General features: G+C 38.1%; 1 long non-coding RNA gene across 1 annotated transcript; it reads right to left on the reverse strand.

Annotated features, from left to right (window-relative positions):
• Window positions 1-13,752: 13,752 nt before the first annotated feature.
• LOC125616233 lies at window positions 13,753-19,586 on the reverse strand. Its single transcript, XR_007346845.1, has 3 exons — window positions 19,455-19,586; window positions 15,777-16,056; window positions 13,753-14,178 (listed from the first exon to the last, which is right to left on the reverse strand). It is a non-coding gene; the product is annotated as an uncharacterized LOC125616233 (long non-coding RNA).
• Between the last annotated feature and the right edge of the window lie 439 nt (window positions 19,587-20,025).

The following is a 20,025-nucleotide window of genomic DNA, read 5'->3' on the forward strand; positions in this document are numbered from 1 at the left end:
GACATTTCATCCCCCACCAACGTGGGCTTGATCATTCCGTCCCTGGCCATCTTGGACAGGCTTGCTGATTGAGCCACACATGATAGCTCCAGGTCAAAGCGGAGACTCTGTGGTATCCTGAACTACAGCTTACCTTGTTGTTCCCCTTAACTAAGACAGGATAGTTCTAAAAATAGAGGCAGGAATGTGGTGCATACTTGGCAAATGACAAGCTGTAACATCTCACAGAACCTCAAATGACTCCTCAGAAAACTCTTGTTAATAGAACTTGGAAGATAAGAAGTATAGGCATTCTAAGTTCTTCCTGTATATAAGATCACCACAGCCATGCCCTAATCATCCCTAGATTAGTGACTGCTCTGAACTATGTCCTCACATATACATTTTAGTGTATGAAAAAGATGTAAATTATGCATACTTTGGGATATATGACTTCCATCTTCCATTCTGCATCAATTCACCCAATATATATATATATATATATATATATATATATATATATATATNGGAGTGGAGGGATTCACTATTAACTAGGATAGACTCAAATTTCTTTTTTTTTTCTTCTCACTTTTAATTTATTAAAATTTGAGCATTCTTTAAAAATAATAAATTTAAAGCAAACTAAAATAAAATATAAAGTATTATATTTTGTTTTTTTTTAATTTTTTATTGTTGGTTGTTCAAAACATTACATAGTTCTTGATATATCATATTTCACACTTTGATTCAAGTGGGTTATGAACTCCCATTTTTACCCCATATACAGATTGCAGAATCACATCAGTTACACATCCATTGATTTACATATTGCCATACTAGTGTCTGTTGTGTTCTGCTGCCTTTCCTATCCTCTACTATTCCCCCTCCCCTCCCCTCCCTAGACTCAAATTTCTGGGCTCAAAATTTCCCACCTCATCTCCTGAGTAACTGGTACTACAGATATGTGGTACTGAAACCCAGTAAATATTAGTGCTAACCAAGAAATCTACTCATTTAAACTTCATTTAATCATTAGGAATGAAAAGTAATTGTTACTGTAATTGCTACTATATACTATGTTTGGTGAATCCACTAGAGTACTTTCAATATTTAGATGAGTCTTCTATCTGGTTTATTAAAATATTACTGATAACTCCAGTTCTTGAATAGTCTTTATATCAGTTTTATCATACTTAATATCTATAACCCATGTATCAAATAATCATTTTTTGTTAGAGTTTAATCTAACAATAAAAATTTTTTATCAATAATACAACTTCTATGTTTTATCTATCATCTTTGAGTTTTAATATCATAGAAATTAAAACTCCTGAGCAGTCTTCTAATAATTTAACTAATTATCTGTTTAGTTTTATTTTTAAGGTATAATAGTAAAATTGACTGTCCATAGTACTGAACATATTTGAACTTAAAATTCACCATAAATGGTCAATATTAAGCAAGATATTGGTAAATGTAGTATAATTGAGCTGCTTTTTTTTTCTTTTGTTATCATAAGAGCCAGGATCTGTGGCAGTAAAAAATAAATGGAATATATAATACTAAGATTTGGGGACCACTCTCCTATACAACACACCTGCTTATTTAGCTAGTGTCTTAACTGGGCCATGTCTTCATGAAAAGGGGTCACCGAAGGCTTTGAAGATTAATTGATCCCGTTTCTTCAGTTGCATTACAAAAAATGGAAGGCTAGTGCTTTGCCATTGCTCGGAGCTTTGGAGGACCTAAGAGGTCAAAACACCCTGCCTGCACTGGAACTCACCCTTTCTTCACAGCAGCCATGAGCTGGTCTGGACACACTCTCTAGCACGCTTTTCTCCAGTTTGTCCCCAGGTGGCTGACCTGTACACACCCCATCAGCTGGTTCACTTGTCCTTCAACTTCCAGTTCATGGTGACCAATAGGAGGCACCACTATGAGACTGGAAGGCAGACAAAAGGGTTGGAGTCCCTTGACTTGTGGGTCACCACTAGTTTTTGCATCCCTCTTTGAAAACCCACAGTTCTCTCACGTGGCCCTTTTCCACAGATTCAGGCACTCTCTCTAGGTTCTAATGTTTCCTTCACTAGTCCCTTAATATCTAGGAATGGCATTGTCTCCCTGGTATGTTGACCCTTGAGTCCTCTGTCTTCTTAGGTTCCCTTAACCCTGGTTTGTATCTCAGAGTAGAGTTTCTTGATTACATGCTTTTCAATTCCCGTGCTTGAGTGTACTATTTCATTCATGCTCAGACCTTGACTGAAACATGGCTCTTTCTGACACTCAGAGATTAAGGCTCAATCTTTGGCCCAAGTTTGAAGAGGCAAGAAAGTCCAAGGTATTCACTGTCATAACCTGTTTCACAATGCTGCCTCCCACCCTAGATATTGCAGAACAATTTATTCTCATGCTATTATTTTAGAAATACAAATGTAATATATGTATATTTATGTACGCATATTGTTTGTGTATATATTTGTGTATATATACGTACACATATATGTACAGTTATATACACACACATAATTTCTAGAAGTGCTGACTGAAGCTATGACTGGCTAAAGATTATGATTGTGAACAGGTTTGATTGTGATTGTGATTGTGAACAGGTTTGATTGTGATTATGATTGTGAACAGGTTTGATTATGATTGTGAATAAGCCTCCTGAATTTCCTTTATGAGCCTGTATTTTATGCTTGCAAATTTCTCTTATGTTATTTGGCAAAGAAGCATCCAGCTCACCAATCCCCATTTTCTCTCATTTTCTATTTCACCAACTTGTCAGCCCTTCACCGAAGGAACAGACGTGCTTTTCAAGGTAACACGGATCCAGAAACGAAGAGATTTTCGGCAACAAATTAATATTCACTGCCCATAATCAGTTCAATTTCATATAATAATTTAGCACCACATATGGTAGTTATGAATAAGCATTGATAAAATTTCCCTAATCCTTTCCACATGGGCCAGAAGAGAAAGAATTTAAAAACTTGAGTGAGCCAATCAAGATAAATATTAATGGTTTCAAACGTGGGTTCAAAACTTCAACCAATAGGAATATGGAGCTTGGGAATCTGCTTTGTTGCAAAGTTATATAGAAGTAATTAATAGTATTATTGCCAAGAATTATATATGATCACATTATTGCCAAGAATCCAAAGGTTTTTGATGATGAATGAAATGTCTAGAAAGGCATGTCTAATTACCAAGAACTTTTATTTTAAAAGAAGAAAAAAAGGAGGAAAAAATTCTATTCACTGTTGATTTTCTCATTTCTCTTCATCCTTTCTCTTTAGAAAGAGTGAGGTGGTGGGCAGAGATCGAATAACTAGCACATGCCTCATAAATCCAAAGTATCTATAATTCTACAGCATCTATTGAAATGTGCCTTCTACTAAAATGATATACCCAAATATGATGAAAGCAGATAATATCCTGTTCTGAAACACACTTGAACTGGGTAACTTTAAAATCCCAACAAACATTCACTTGAGAGAGTTTGCTATGGCGATGATTACCAGAAGTCATAATAATTCCTATAGATCTGCTGCTACATGGTGTCCAAAAGATAGCAAGACAGGCCAGGAGCAATGACACATGCCTGGGATCCCAGATGCTGGGGAGGCTGAGGCAGGAGGATCACAAGTTCAAAGCCAGCCTCAGTCAGAGCATGGTGCTAAGCAACTCAGTGAGACCCTGTCTCTAAATAATATACAAAATAGGGCTGGGGATGTGGCTCAGTGGTTGAGTACCCCTGAGTTCAATCCCAGTATCCTCCTCCTCGCACCCCCACCAAAAAAAAAAAAAAACAACCACAAGATAAGCCAGACAGAATCATATACTGTGATTTTTCTCCTTCTGATCTTCAGAACTCATTTCTAAAAGATTTCGAGAATTCAGAATTTACCTTTAACTGCACATTTAATAAAGAGCCCTTTAAAATATACCCAACAGACATGCGTGCTATTGTGTTGTTCAATGCCTCGGGACTGGAGGCTCTCATGAGGATGTGGGTTTTAGTTTTACTAAGAAATGTGAGCACAAGGGAAAGCGAGAATAGAGCATCGTGATATGGAGCAATGCATAGGGTTTGGAGCCATTCTGTTATACATAATGTCAAGCTACATATAAATTAGAGTATTAATACTATTTAATGGACAATAAGAAAGATATGTCACATGATAGAGGGTAGAGAGAAATAGTTCATAATTCAAAGCTTTTTTAAAAAATAAGTCATATAGAAGGAATATTGTGCCCCAGGAACAATTCATGTTAGCAGAATGGAATTTTGCTCCTGGATTTACCAGGAGCTAATCGAAGGACCATCCCCTCCAAGCCTCATTTTCTCCCACCCCAGGCTTTGGGGGAAGCGCAATGAGGGGGTGGACCAGATGATCTTTAAGATCGCTTACTGTGCCAGAATCAAATGTATTCTAAATCTATCATAAGTTCCATTTCACACACATACAAACACACAAAAGAGATAAAAATGCCAGTTGTTATCTTTTTTCCTAAGGCTTTGGTTTTGTTTCAGACCTTATTTTGGAAGAGGAAAAAATCACAGATGAATCACTGCAAATTATGATACCAGTCATGGATCTTATCAAAATTGGCGACTCATCCATTTCCAGCAGTTTTGCTAGCCATGGAAAAATGCATTTTCTTTCTCTCCCTCCTCCAAAGGCCAAAGGAACATGATTGCGTCTTTTCTCCAATCTACAAAAAAAAAAAAAGACTGACCATTCTTAATGTTTTGTGCACTTTAGTGCTTAATTTATAGAAAGAAGATTGTCCGAGTCTATTTTGAAGTCAGTCTTTCAAAAGGCTAATGTTCATGTTTTGATTTTTTGACTTTAAAATAATAACGATAAAGATAATTATAATTAATATTTATTCCAATTTATTATAACTAGTAAGTATTTTAAGTCTAGTTTTAGTTTAATATGATCATTGAATTTTGAGTCAAGAACATATATATTTATGTCCATCTTTGCTACTTATGGCTGTGTGATCTTATATTCATTATTTTCCTTGTTTGTTTTTAAATTCCTCATTGGCAAAATATAAGCACTGATAAAACATGCCAAATTTACTTCCCAAGGGTATTGTAAAAATCAATCAGATTTTACAGTTTCAGAGCATGATGTCACTAAAATTTATCCTAATTATTATTCCCCTGCTTATTTTTGTTCTAAATGATTTTGTACTCCACGAAGTAAATTGGAATTTACTATTAATTTTACATTTTTTTGTGCACTTTTGAATTGGTGGCTGTCCACTTCTATATATGAGGGCTCATTTTTTATTCTAATCATTCTTTTAAAAAATACTTTATTTTATATTTAATTTATGTGTATTAATGGAGATCCATGGGACATTTTAACACATGCATATGGTGTGGACTCTTTAAATCCAACTTCCCTTAATCCACCTTCCCTGTGCCTGACCTCTTTCTAAACTTTAGTAATCATTATTCTGTTTTCACATTGATGTTTTTTAAATTTCCACGTTTTTCTGGCTTATTTCACATAATGTCTTCCAGTTCCCTTCATTTTTCTGCAAATGATTGGATTTTATTCTTCTTTGTGGCTGAATAATATTCCATTTTGTCTATGTGCTATATTGTCTTTATCCTGTTCATCAATGGATAAGCACCAAGGTTGATTCCATGTTGGCTACTGTGAATAGTGCTATGATAAACACAGGCATGCAGGTATCCCTTTGGTATGCTGATTTAATTTTCTCTGGATGTATTCCCAGGACAGGCAAAGTTCGATCATATGTAGATCTAGTTTTAGGTTTTTGAGAAATTTCCATATTGATCTTCATAAAAGCTGTACCAAGTTACATTCCTGCCAACAGTGCATCAGAGTTCTTTTTTCTCCACATCCTTACCAACATTTATTTTTTTTTATAATAGCCATTCTAACTGGTGTGAGATGATATGTAATTATTGTTTTGTGTTTGCCTGATAGCTAATTGTATCGAGCATTTTTTCATGTATTTCTTGGCCATTTGTACTTCTTCTTTTGAGAGTGTCTAGATCAGTTTCTCAGTTTCAAATTGGATTACTTGTTTTTATATCATTAAGGTTTTTAGGCTCCTTTTATATGTCTTCTATTCCGTAGTTTATTTCTTCACCTGTTATTTCCTTTTTTATGCCTTGATCTTTTTACCTTGATCTCATCCCATTTACCTATTTTTGCTTTTGTTTCCTGTGCTTCTGGGGTCATATCCAAAAATTTCATTGAAGTGTTTGCCCTTTCTTTTCTCCTAATACTATCATGCTTCCAGTTCTTACCTTTAGCTGTTTGACCTACTTCAAGTTGATTTTTGAACAGGGTTAAAGATAGGAGTCAAGTTTCAGTCTTCTGCCTACTGATATCCAGTTTTCCTAATACAGTATATTACAGAGTCTGCCCATTGTCCAATCTATGTTCTTGGTGCCTTGGTTGAGAATCAGTTCGTCGAAGACCTGGGCTTATTTTTGGAACATTGAGTCTGTTCCATTGGTCTGTATGTCTGTTTCCAGGCCAGTAGCTTGCTGTTTTGGTACTATGGCTCTGGAGAAGGTCTTAAAATCAAATGTTGTGATGTCTCCAGCTTTGTTCATTGTTCACATCTCCAATATGGAAATGTCCTTTGTATAACTGAAATCTCAATCCATCAGAATCACTATGGTGGAGGACAACAACTTAAAAACAGGGCAACTTTTCAAATACAATTTTAACCTAGTTTTGTCCAACACTTAAATCATTTCCATTCAACAAAGTGACTTTTTTTTTTCCTTTAAGTTTCCCTAAGCCTCCACAAGGGAGGGAGTTTTGGGTTATTAAGTTCATTGCCAGGAAAAGAAACAAGAGTTGTGATTGCCGTAGAGAGATCTACGGAGAGATAAAAAGTTCTCTAAGATGGTGCAAGTTGCTATAAAGGGCCAGTTCCAAATACAAAAACACAGTGAGAAGGTTTCTTTTAGATTTCTCAAAGAAAATCATTATAGTAACCTGAAAATTTAATAAAGTTCCTTGAATTTAAGCAGTCTGGGGAATTATTGGTTTTGAATTACCGGCAATTGTGAACAGGGTTAAATACAGTTTCAGAATGAAAATTAGTTTTATTTTGTCAGGAAGTGAGTGAGCAAAGAGGTGCAAAGGCAAGAAAGAGAAAGAGAGATCACTGGGGCTGATACCAAAAAGTGCAACATAAATTCAGAGATGACAGAGCAGGTGAGGATTGGCAGCTCGGCCACCACAATGTCACCTACAGCTGAGAACGAGAAAGAGAGAAAGGGAGGAAGCCACAATGCAAATGAGAAATCCACTTCATTCCTTGAGGTCTGAATGAGATCTGCTCTTTCCTCTCCCACCGTTTGTGATGCCCTGATTGGAAGTAGTTGAAAGGATAAAAACTCCTTGGTTTCATGGATTCCTGGTTCCTTCTTTCATGTAGAACAATTTGCTGAAGTTTCATTTGAATGAAAATTAGTGACTTGTGACTTGTACAGCCTTGTCTGCATTCAGTTCTGATCCTCAATACATTCCAACACGACATTTCTTCTTTTTTTTTTGCATTTGTTTTTATCAAACATATGCCCATTCTCCAGCCAGTGTTCACATTGTCCCTCTGGCTCAGTGGAAGTTTCAGGAAAAAAAAGGCTTTATGGTGGTCATTTCTCACGGATGTCCTCTCTGACAATTGGACTTCACAGGTTTATATGGCTGAAGTGATCCATCATGGAGCACTGACATCAAAATCCTGCACTCCAAACACGGTGCCATTTGCTGAGTGCTGTTATTCAAGTCAGTTAATTTGTTATGTTTTTAAACATCATCAGTAAATAGGTACCAACTCATATGGGAAAGAGAAAATTTACATTACAGAAAAGATGCTAGATTAAAATGTTGGCCGTCTTTATCCCTGAACCCATTGATAGGAAGGACTGTATCTAAAAATCTGTGAGAAAAAAGAATATCTTCCTGAGTTTAAAAAGAAGAAGAAGAAAAAGAAAAAGAAGTAGTCGTCATCATCATCATCAGACATTCACAATGAGCTCAAATAAAAGTGAGGACTTCAGAAGTTAAATAAGGCTATTTAGAATCCCAGGTGCATGCTTACTAACTAGCTCTGTGGACATGGACTTTGTTCTTTCCTAACCTGAGCTTCTGAGCTTCAGTTTCCCCTCCTGTAAAAGGAAAATAGCAGTTTATATCACTGGGATTTCTTTGTGCTTTAGGTGAGATCATTTATTCCATGTATTGTTTCATTCATGAATTTTTTTTTTTTTTTTTTGGTATGGGGATTGAATCCAAGGGTGCTCAACCACTGGGCCACACATCACAGTCCTTTTTACTTTTTATTTAGAGACAGGGTCTTGCTAAGTTGCTGAGGGCCTCACTAAGCTGCTGAGGCTGTCTTTGAACTCTCAAAAACCTTCCTGCCTCAGTCTCTGGAGTCACTGGAATTATAGGAGTGCTCAAACGTGCCTGGCAAAAAGAAAATTTTTTAACAACTTCTCTTCCAAGCACTTGAGAACATATTGGTGGTTTTAGCTGTTGTGAGAGAAGAAAGACAATAAATATTAGCTATAATCAATAATTTACATGGCATGCTTAAAGGTTACCAATGCTCTAGGAAAAAGAAGTAAGAGGTTTGGAGTTTGGCAGGAGGTTTTGTGGGGTTGGAGAGTGGGCTGCAGTGTTCAATGTGTTGGTCAGAGAAGGACTCGTTGAGAAGATGGCATTTGAGCAAAAGCTTAAAGAAGGTCAATAAGTTGGTCCAGTGGTAATGAGAGCAGGAGAGGGTAGCAGGCATCAGAAACAGAGGCCCTATCAGTAAGCAGGCTGATGTGGTTGGAAAGAAGTAAGCAATGGAGAAACTGGTAGGACAAACACAAGAGGCTCAATGGGAATCAGATCACAGAGTCTTACAGCCCGTGGTGAGGACTTAGAATCTCTCACTCTGAAGAAAATGGAGACCTTTTGTAAGGTTTTAAACAAGGCAGTGACATGACTTAATTAATGGTTTTGAAAGGAGCCTTTGGCAGCTGTGTTGAGATTACTCAACGGTGGGGACACAGGGCAATAGTAAGACAACCAGTTAGGAAACAGAATATGAGAAGAAAAAAAGCAAGTGATCATTGCAGAATGGTGACAAGTGTGAAAATATGGACCTAAGTTGAAAGTAAAGTTCATAAGATTCCTTCACGAACTGAATATTAAGGATGAGAGATGGGCAAGCTCTGATGAAGTCCTCTAGAGTCTGGGATGGGGCAAATGGGAGAACAGAATTGCCCTCAGCTGAGATGGGGAAGTCTATGGGTTGAGCAAGTTTCAGGGCAGAGAGATGAGGAATTCAATTTAGGCATAACAAGTTTTAGATTTCTATTAAACATTCAAATAAAGATGTCCAGTGGGCAGTTGGTTCTATGAAGCTAGAGTACAAGGGACATACCTGGGTTGGGCATTTTGATTCAAGAGTTGTCAGCATTTAGAAATATCTAAGATAGGAGACGGGATGAAATCAGCAGGCAAGTAAGTAAAGATAGAAAGTGAAGAGAGAGCAGAGCAGTGACCACTGGACTAAGAGAAGTTCTGGGGGTGAGGGGGATGCCCGAGAGCCAAGTCAAGAAAGTATAAGTAAAGGAAGGTAACAATAGCTAAACTATGGAACCAACCTAAGTGTCCTTCATTGGATGAATGGATAAAGAAAATGTGGCATATATATACACCATGGAATATTACTCAGCCTTAAAGAAGAATGAAATGACAGCATTTGTTGGTAAATGGATGGAGCTGGAGAATATCATGTTAAGTGAAATAAGCCAATCTCAAAAACCCAAAGGCCAAACGTTTTCTCTGATAAGAGGATGATAATCCACAGTAAGAGGTGGGGGGCTAAGGAAGAATAGAGTTACTTAGGAAGGATAGCAAAATGAATCACACATTATTACCCTATGTGCCTATATGATTACATGACCAGTGTGATTCTACTTCATGTACAAACAGAATAATGGGAAATCCTACTCCTTTTATGTATGATGCGTCAAAATGCATTCTATGGTCACGTATAACTAATTAGAACAAATAAAAATTATGTTTTAAAGAAAAGGAAAGCACTGATCAGGGATAACTGATCCTAGATCATGTAAGGCGAGGACTGAGAGTTGACTCCATGAAGATCTGGCTAATCTGTCACGAGGCGATTTGGTGGAGTGGTGAGGAGGTGGAGGAAGCCTAATCATTCTGTGCTTTAAGAGGTAATAGAAGAAAGTGAGAATAGATGTTTTTCCCAAGAAGTTCTGCTGAAAAGGGTAGAAAAGAAATGGAAAATAACTGCTACCCGAAAGGGAGTCCAATGAAGGCTTTTTGATGTGAAAAGAAATTACAGCATGATTCAGTGTTGATGTTAGATGTGTCAAGCCCGTGGAAAATGGCTTGTCACTTGGCAGCTGGTATTAGCTAGACTCCATAAGAGCCCAATCTTACATTCTGTAATCTTGACTTGTCAAAAAACGTTTATGTATTTATAATTCCCAATATATAAGTACCCGTGGATATAAGGGACGAGGTTGGCCTATGCCTGGGAGAGCTCAAATGGAAAGAAAATTAAAAAAAAAAAATCTTTCCCCGATTTAGGAATAGCCTTTTCCCAACATTTCAGACAGCCACACCATTTCAAGGAAAAACACCCAGGATAACTACCACTTCCCTTTCTAGCCATTTTGGATCCAGAACACTCACACCAAGAAGCATACGTTCTCCCCAGAATGCCTTATTTTCTTCTTGGTAAATGAAAACATGTTCTTAGAGAATCGATGCCCTAGAGAGGCTTAGATCTTAGCTGATGACTTCCCCTACTCCTCCAATCTATTCGATTCATACTACCCTTGAAATACTATAAAAAATAAATGAGAGAAAGAAAAGAAAAAGGGCTAGACCAAGAATAAAAGGAATAAGAGAAAACTTGATCCAAAGTGACAGAGGCTGGTTGATCGGAATGGGAAGGACAGAGTGAATTATACTACAATTATTGAAGTCCATGTCAAATTGGTTGGGTGCTTATTTTGCCTACCTTTGGCCGTTCTCCATTTTCTGGTAGTAGCACCTTGATTTTCTCTTGAAAACTGTCGCACTGTTATTGCCTACAGGCCTGGTGGAACGTGGATCTCCTTGCTGTAGGCAGAATGCTCAAGCTGGACTGATCAATTTCCCTCTTGAAGGCAGTAACATAGGGAGGGAAAAGAGTTCCCCTCTTCTCCTTTTTTTCCCTACTTTTGTATTATGTTAGGCACATCTACGTGTCCTGCAACCTTAAAATGCTAGCACTAGACTAGTCCACAAATCTGATTGTTACTGTAGACTTTTTAAATGATTTCTTTTAACATTCTGTTTCCTAGGCAGAGATATGCCCCTGTGTGCCACGTTAGGTCCTTCCAGCGCTTTCTCTCACCGACTTTATAGAATCCCTATTAGATAACAATTAGAAATTACTATTCCTCCTGTTCACCAAGTCCTCGATTGCATGTCAACAAATTAATGCTAAAATCTCCGTTCCTTTATTTTCTCTTTGATGCAATAATAATGATTAAATAAATAACACTGCAATACCTAATATGAACTTTAAAGGATTTCTTAGTTCTTTTGTATATTCTAGACTGCCATTTGTGGGGAAAAATGAGATCCTTTGTCTATTAAAAATTCTTTTTAATATCTAAAATGGAAATTAGCTATCGAGATGCCACTCTCAAGAGCCTTTTGCTCTTGGCTATGAAACCTTCATTTGAAAGCCTTTTCCTTTGAATTCTCTGCCACAGTTTTATGGGATGCTCAATGTAAACAGATGCCTCATATAAATTTCATTTTTATAGGTAGCTAATATACTAATATCCTACAGGGATAATTTAAGCTCCCAGGTGTCCAGGTTTTAACTAGGCTACAAAGAAAATTTAGCCAAGGACAACAGGACAAACCACCTAAGCTAGAAATGTCATGGCTTTTACATGAGGCATAAGGACTTCAGCAAACTTCCCAACAGTGTCACACAAAGAACAATCTGGCTAGGGAAGAGACTCCATTAACTGAGGTGAATCAAATTTATAGATTTTGTTGGGGCCATTTAGAAGCATGAAGTCCTTGTATATATTATTTATATACACAATCCCACATTGAAACTTGGAGTAGTAAAATGCCTCATAATGAGATGGCATCAAAACATCTACTCTTCCTACCAAGCTCATTGTTCTGAGATTACAGAACGGAATCCATGCTATTGGAGGGTTCATCATGCAAAAATAGATCAACAGTTCCTATTATGCGCACACATATATATGACTGCATGCAGCCAAGTTCCTGTTGAGATGAAATTTAAACCTTCACAGGAGAAGCTACCAGCCATGCTTTACACTCAAAAATTAACAGGAAGCAGTTCTTTGAGTATTCCCTAAATACAAAATGACCTTTGTTCATTATTCAAACCTGTGTTTGGGAGTCACTCTTCGCCCTGGTGTAATAGATCCTTTTAGAGCTGTCCCCCCAATAAGACAGGAACTACTAAGCTCAGAATTAGGAAGGAGGTGAGTCCACTAGCTTCAAGGACAAGAAGTTTATTGGAAGAAATCAATCCCTACCCTTTGAAGACTAGACATTTGACAAACCTCTGCAAGTGATTAGCTTGGTAGCAACCGAGGTCTGCAAAAGGAAAAACTAGAGACATGGGATACAGGACTGGGGGTCAACATAATACATGGAATTGTGGGGGGGGGTCTCATGGATTTTCATGCAGCATCTGTCTGGAGCTGCAGTCTCCTTAGGCATAGAAGTAATGCTTTGGGGCAATGGGTCCAGCATGAGTGTAACTCTAAAAACAGCCAAACCTGTGGGGTAGCTGAATTTGTACCCTGTGGTGGGAAGCAAGTCAGGGAGAAGTTTTCAGCTAGCTGAGACATGGTTAACAACAGAAGTGACAGAAGAGGTCCTCTCGACTTCACTCCAAGGTGAAAATGGGAAGCAAGATGAACGCCACCTTCAAGAGTGCCCATCCCAGAAAATCTTGACAATGTGGAAGTACATTTTCCCAGAATTTGTAACCGTGAAATTTTCTCCTAATAGATGTGATGGCTACTTTAATAAGTCAAGTTAGCTAAATTATGGTGCCCAGTTGTCTGGTCAAACATCATTGTAGATGTTGCTAAAAAAGTATTTTGTAGATGTGATTAAACAATCAGTGACTTAAGTAAAGAAGATTATCCTCAATGTGTGTGGGCCTCCTACAGTTAGTTAAAGGCCTCAGGAACAAACACTGAAGTTTCCCAGAGAAGAAAGAATTGTGCTTGAAAACTATAAAAACAGAATTCCACCTGAGTCTCCAGTATGCCAGCCTGTTCTATGGATTTCAGTCCCCATTATCATGTTAGCAAATTCTTAAAATAAACCATCTCCAAATCTCTCTTTCCATCCCTCCATAGAGAAATACATAGATATATACATATATATATACACATATGCATATATACATATTTGTATACACACACACACAGACATATGACCAGGTGAATGCTTGAGTGATTCTTTGGAAAAAGGCAAACTATGCATCCCTGATCCTCTCCTCTTAGAAGAAAGAGACCAAGGGGAAATATTGGGGAATAATATTAACCAAATTATATTGTTATATTACATGCATCTGTGATTATGTAACAACAAATCCCATCATCATTACAACTATAATGCACCAATAAAAATTATGGGAAAAAAAGGCATCCCTGTGTGTAACCCCAGGTAGAACGGTAGTCCAGTTTTTGTTTGCCAACTTCTACACAGTTCATGAACACAGGCTTATATTCTATCACTATAATGCTCAAACCCTCACACAGAGTTAAAATGATTTATTAAGAGTCACACATCTTGCCAATACAAGTATCATTCCTCTTTTATAAATAACACCCCCATATCTTCCTTTTAAAGTGTATTTTCTGTAAATTATCTTTCTAACATATTACACTCAAAATGAAACTATAAGAAAGGGGAATCCCAGGCAGACTCTTCTTGTACTTTCAAATAACCCCAGGGCTTTGGCAGAATTCCTGAATTCTCTTCAGGTTTCGGAGAGGGACAGGCAAGGACCCAGTGGAATCTATAGCAGAAGCTTAGTTCAGAAACTGAGAACTTCTAGGATCCGGAGAGAAAAAGACACATGGCCATTCACCTGGAAAATAAAAAGGAGAGAGAAAGCCAAAGCTCAAAACTAAAGAGATCAGTAACCTCAAATTAAATTCATCAATTCATCCAAAATGTATTAATTAAGCAGTTACTATACAAGGAGTTACACTTGCATCATGGGGCAGTGATGTGGAAAGACAGAAAGTGAGCTATGCCCTCCAGAGCTGTAACGTATATATCCTATATACACTGGTCCCAGTTTACATATGAGGAAACTGAACACGAGAAAGACAAAGAAATGTGGTGTTTCTAGAATGTTTTCTCTCTCTCTCTCTCTTTTTTTTTTTTTTTTTTTTTTTTTTTTTTGCTGTTGTTGTTTTGTAGTAGGGATTGAACCCAGGGGCATTTAGCCACTGAGCTATATCCCTAGCCCTTTCTTATAGTTTATTTAGAGACAGAGTCTCACTGAGTTGCTTAGGGCCTAGCTAAGTTGCTGAGGCTGGCTTTGAACTCCCAATCATCCTGCCTCAGCCTCTTGAGCCACTGGGATTTCAGTGTGTGCCACCGCCCCCAGCACTAGAATCTATTCCTTAAGTGAGACAAGAAAAATAAATAAATAAATAAATAAATAACTGTAAAATGAGATAAAATTCAAGAGGTCTCATTGGTGTGGATGGGAGTCAATTGATGAGAATTCTATGGAGGAATGATAATAAAGGACTCTAGGGTCCCAAAATGCAATGCTACCTGCTAACAGAAGATGAGTGTGCACAAGGAAGGGCCAGGTTAAGATCTTTGGAGGCCTTATTTCCCAAAGAGGTTGGCAGTGGGGCTCATGTCCCTTTATCACTACCATATAAAATGCAAAGCAAAAATAGTACTAACTTTTTTTCAGTTAAAGAGATTCAGCTAAGTTCTGAATGTTCCCACAAGGAAGATCACTGCTCTTCTGGCAGTTAGATATTCGTTCAAAACCAATTTTTGTTGAATAGTTGAAACAAAGACCGATGGCCCACAAAGACTATTTTAGTGGGAAAAAAATATTCTCCAATTCTTGATCTATAGAGTAACTTTGTATAGGCAGAAATGGAGGGAGGAAGAAAAGTATGCAAGTGATATTGTTTACCCAAGAAAATAGACTGGCAACTGCCAACCTCGTCAAGAGAATACAAAATGGCAATCAGGTAGATAGGTAGGTAGGTACACAGGTCACCTTAAAGGACAGAATCTCCCAATTCAGTCTGCCTCCTAGAAATAGATCACCCAAGATTGAACTGAAAGTTGATTAAATATCATGAAATTGATACGTATGCAAAGTGTGACACATTTACCTGACCACAGGACTAACCCACCCCAACTCCATCCCCATGAAGGGAATCAGAGTCCAAGTCATGATCAAAAGTTGTTTGACAAGCACATATTCAGAGAGAGAGAGAGAGCCTGAATTGAATTGAAATAGCAGCAGCTGGCAAGAGCTTAAAGCAGCCATTTTTATCTTATTGGGGGTATCTGTCAGTGGAGCCAGAGTTCCAGACCCCATGAGGCTGCCCCACAGAACATGACAGGCACTGCTACATCTGCCTCTGTAGTCTTCCTTCTCCCACTTGGCCACCCGCCCTTGGCATGGACACATTCTTTGGAAACCCGAAGTTTCTTCAATAAGGCTTCAGTAAAGTTGGGCAAGCCAGTCTGCAGTCCATTCAAAGTCTTTAGATGGAGATCATGCTCATCTCTCTCTCTTTTCTTTTTTTAATTTTCAAGGGCTTCTCTGTCTGCGAGTTCAGTTCTGAGTGCTTGCTGGCATATCCCCTGCTCTTCATTCATACCAGTTGAGAGTGGGTTCAGCCCACTCATTGTCATGCACCTCACTGGGTGAGTAATTACTTCCTCAGGAACTCAACTGGTGCCACAAGCAGTTGTTCACCTATTCAGGAATGTAGACAAAGAGCTCATTTACAGGCCCTAAAATCTTATCAAATCCTGATTTATACAGGTAACCACATCAATAAACACATTAAAATCCTGCTGGGTAAGTGACAGTCACTAAATAACACTGAATGTGTCTTTCCTGATGGACTCTGATTCAGAATGCACAGCTCTTTCTCTCTAATAAAACTTTTAGACTGCCTCTGCACTGGTAGCAAAGCTTTCGGCCACGCTGACCACATCTACTTGACTTTGTAAAGCATATCGCACGGGGTGGGGGGGGGGTTGATTGAACAATTGAACATTTTCAGTCATTTCCTTGTCCCGCTGATTGATAACTTGACATAGCACCAAGCTATCAGGTATCAATTGCGTACTTTTTAAATTATGCTGACATGGAGCAGTCTAGAATAATCGTTGCTGTTTGAAGAAATGTTTGCAAAGCAGAAAGGTTTTAAACTCTTTGAAAGATGGAGGAAAGAGAAAGAGAAATAACGTGTTTCAAGCCAGTCACTTTGTTAGGTACTTTCCACGTGAAGTATTTATTTTCAAGTTCAAAACACATACCTGTTTCTTAAAGGAAAAGTGAAGGCTCAGGTAAATTAAGTAACTTGTCCAAGTTCTCACAGCCAGTAAGTGGTGATTTCAGGAACACAAACTCAAATCCGCCCTCCTCTAAGGTCTAATCTCATTCCGTCGTACCATGTTGCCTTTTTCCACACCAATCAGCTAGTAGGCTGGGTAATTCTTGAGGCCTCTGATGCATTATTATAAAAAGCATCTGCTTTAGAATAGAAGCTATTCTTGGTTTTAGATTTCCTAAACTAACTCACCATCATACCTATAGCACTGGAATAAGGTAGAGATGAGAAACATAAATAAACTGGTATTTCTATTATCTTCTAACTCCCATGTAGTCACTAAGGAACATCAGCTACTGTCACTAGTCATTCAAGGAACTCAGCAGGTATTTTTCTAGCACTACCTTGAGTCACCCGTTCCTGATGGGCTTTGTAAAAGATTCTTACCATAGTCTGCCCTGGTGGCTGAACACATCAGCTACACAATAGACAAGGACCCAATATAAACTTGAACAAATCAGGGTTTTGAAGAGGTTGAAGAAGAAATATTTTTTTTTCCAATCACTTAGTTTTTTTTTTTTTTTTTAATGTGTAGAAAGAGAATCAGGGCACCAGGCTATGATTAAAACTGTTAACCATACAGATGATTTGCCCTCTCCTTGGAGCAGTCGACACTAAACCTGCTCAACCAAGAAATCCTGTTTGATAGTGAATGCTCCTGCTTATCAAATCACAAACAGTCAACCATTTCCAGTCAAAGAGTCAAGCAGACCCTGGCAGTGATATCAAAACTTGATGCTATCTCCCCTGCCCTTCTTGGAAACTTTCTGTCTTCTGACATGCTCCAGGGGTGTGGCAGCAAATACCACCTGCAACATACTAGAACGTGAAAAACTTCAAATATGGAATGGAGGGTACTGATTCATAAAAAAAATAGAGCATTATTTGCTCTTTGAAGCTCAGTATTATCGTCTACAAAATGGGCATGGTACCCCTGTCTCATGGGGGCATTGGAATGTCAATGAAATATGGTTGGTGGAAGGTTTTCCATTTGTCAAAATATTATGTGATGTGTAGTATAAACCAAATATTGTGACAGGCACTGGGGATACAAGAATAAATGAAACGGATGCTGCCCATGTTCTCATAGATCTTTAGAGGCAGACAAACATTAAATGAATAGTCACAGGACAAGCTAAGTAATTAACATTTGTTGATGTTATAAAGCATACTATAAAGCACAGAGTTCTGTGGGAGTATATAATAAATACTTCCTGCAATAGGTTAAATAACAACACCACCCCAAAATGTAAGTGTCCTGATCCCTATGTGTGAATATGTTACCTTACATGGTAAAAGGAATTTTGCAGATATGATTAAGTTAAGGACTGAAGATAGGAAGATTACTTGAATTTTCAGGTGGGTCTAATCACAAGAACCTTAAAAGTGAGAGAGGAAAGATAGAGGAAGATTTGATGACAAAAGGGGAGTTTTGAAGGATAAGATATGAGGAAGACTCAACCCGCCATTGCTGACTTTGAAAATGGTGGAGAGAGCCACAAGCCAAGAAATGTGGGTAACCTGGCAAGAAAACACTCTCTTACAGCCTCCAAAATGGAAAGCAGAAGGCTGACATTTTTATTTTATCCCAGTGAGGCCTGCTTCAGACTTTTGGCCTTACAGTATGGTAAGACAATAAATTTCTATCTGTTATTTTGAGACACCAAGTTTGGTAATTTGTTATAGCAGCCATAAAAAACTCATACGGCCTACACTTAGTGGACTGGGGAAAGCTTCTTTGAGGTATTTCACTGTGACATAACAGGTAAAATGATATTAGAGCACCTCCCTGTCCCTCCCTTCATACCCTAAGAGTAGCACCAATGGCCATGACTTCCTCAAAGGCAGCTTTTATATGTTTTCCTAGGCACCTGGTCCAGGAAGTCTTATTCCAGACAGACTCCTTGGAACCAGATAGCTCTTTTGCAGACCTCTTTAAACAGAACCTCAACAGCACATGCTTCCCTTCTTTCAACAATCATTTAATGAGTACTTACTATGCGCCAGGATCTGTACTAAGTGCTGTGAGTGAACAAAAGAGAAAGTTAACATCTCCAATGGTGGAGAATCATTAGAGTTCATCATTATAAAAAAGATTAACTCCACTTGATCATAATTTCTTTGGAAAACCAGAATCACTCCTGGAAAACTTGGTATAATCTTAAAAAGTGTTGTACTCTTAGAAAGCACCAAGAAACAAGGCACTCAGTCCAACAGAAACCCCCATGAACAAATTTCAGACACTAGCGATTTAATATACATAGCTAGAAGATTCCATTGACTTTGAAATCTTCTGTTCTTTGCCAGAATGTTTAAACAATGTTACCCTCAGCAAGAGACAGAGTCACAGGTCCCTTTTTTAGGAATTGGCAATACCCGATACAGAATGGGCCTCTGGATGTGCAACTCTTAGTTTCTTTCTGAAATTTTAGTAGTAAGTCTTAAAAATAGATTTTATTTTACATCTCAAAAGTGAGAAACTCACAGATAGTTGAAGAGATAATAAAAATAAACAGGATCACATAAGAGAGCTTGGCATAAATCCTGCACAAACACCTACAAAAAAAAATTAAAACTTCAATGATTGGAATTGAAGCAAAACTAAAATCATTGGAATTTTCATCACTTAACAATTTGAGGGGGAGGATGTTTAGGTTTCTATTGATTTGTTTTGTTTTCAAATCATCAGTGCAATTTTGGCTTAGCATAAATACATGTCCCACTAAATGGACCGCTCCCCCCCCCCCATGCTTACCCAAAATAGAAGTGAGCGTCCTTCTCACTGCAGAAGACTCCAGGAAATCCTGAGATCTTGGTGGAGCGTGTCCTCGTCAGACCATTTAAAGCATGTTGCAATCATGCATAATGAAAGAGAATTCTTCAACTGCCTATTGGTTTGAGAAGGTGACCTGCCAGTCCCTGGATATTTGGGTGGGAGACATTAATCAAACATTCCTTTGTCAGTGTTCGTTAAATATAGTTAAATGATCCTATCAGCCTGGGCTGTTTAGACCTGTCAGAAGTAATCTGCCCCTTCTTGAGGATTGCCAAACAGGTTTTCATCCCAAGTGACTCCGTCATTTACTCCTGTTTAAATACAAATCTTACTTACTCAGTAAGTCTGGGCTCACCCTTAAAAACTCCATATGTGCTGAACACACTATGCTGTACCAAGTGGCTGTGGCATCTTCTCATTTCTCTGACTACTACAAAGGATGTGGCCAAATTTTCCTCCAGGGAGTTGGAGAGAATAGAAAGTAAATTGAGGGCAAACCACAGAGACAGTAAATGGGAATTCTCAAGCCCAGACTTGGAAGGATGGACAT

The sequence above is a fragment of the Marmota marmota genome, unplaced genomic scaffold (genome assembly GCF_001458135.2).
Source record: "Marmota marmota marmota unplaced genomic scaffold, marMar, whole genome shotgun sequence".
Classification (NCBI taxonomy): domain Eukaryota; kingdom Metazoa; phylum Chordata; class Mammalia; order Rodentia; family Sciuridae; genus Marmota; species Marmota marmota.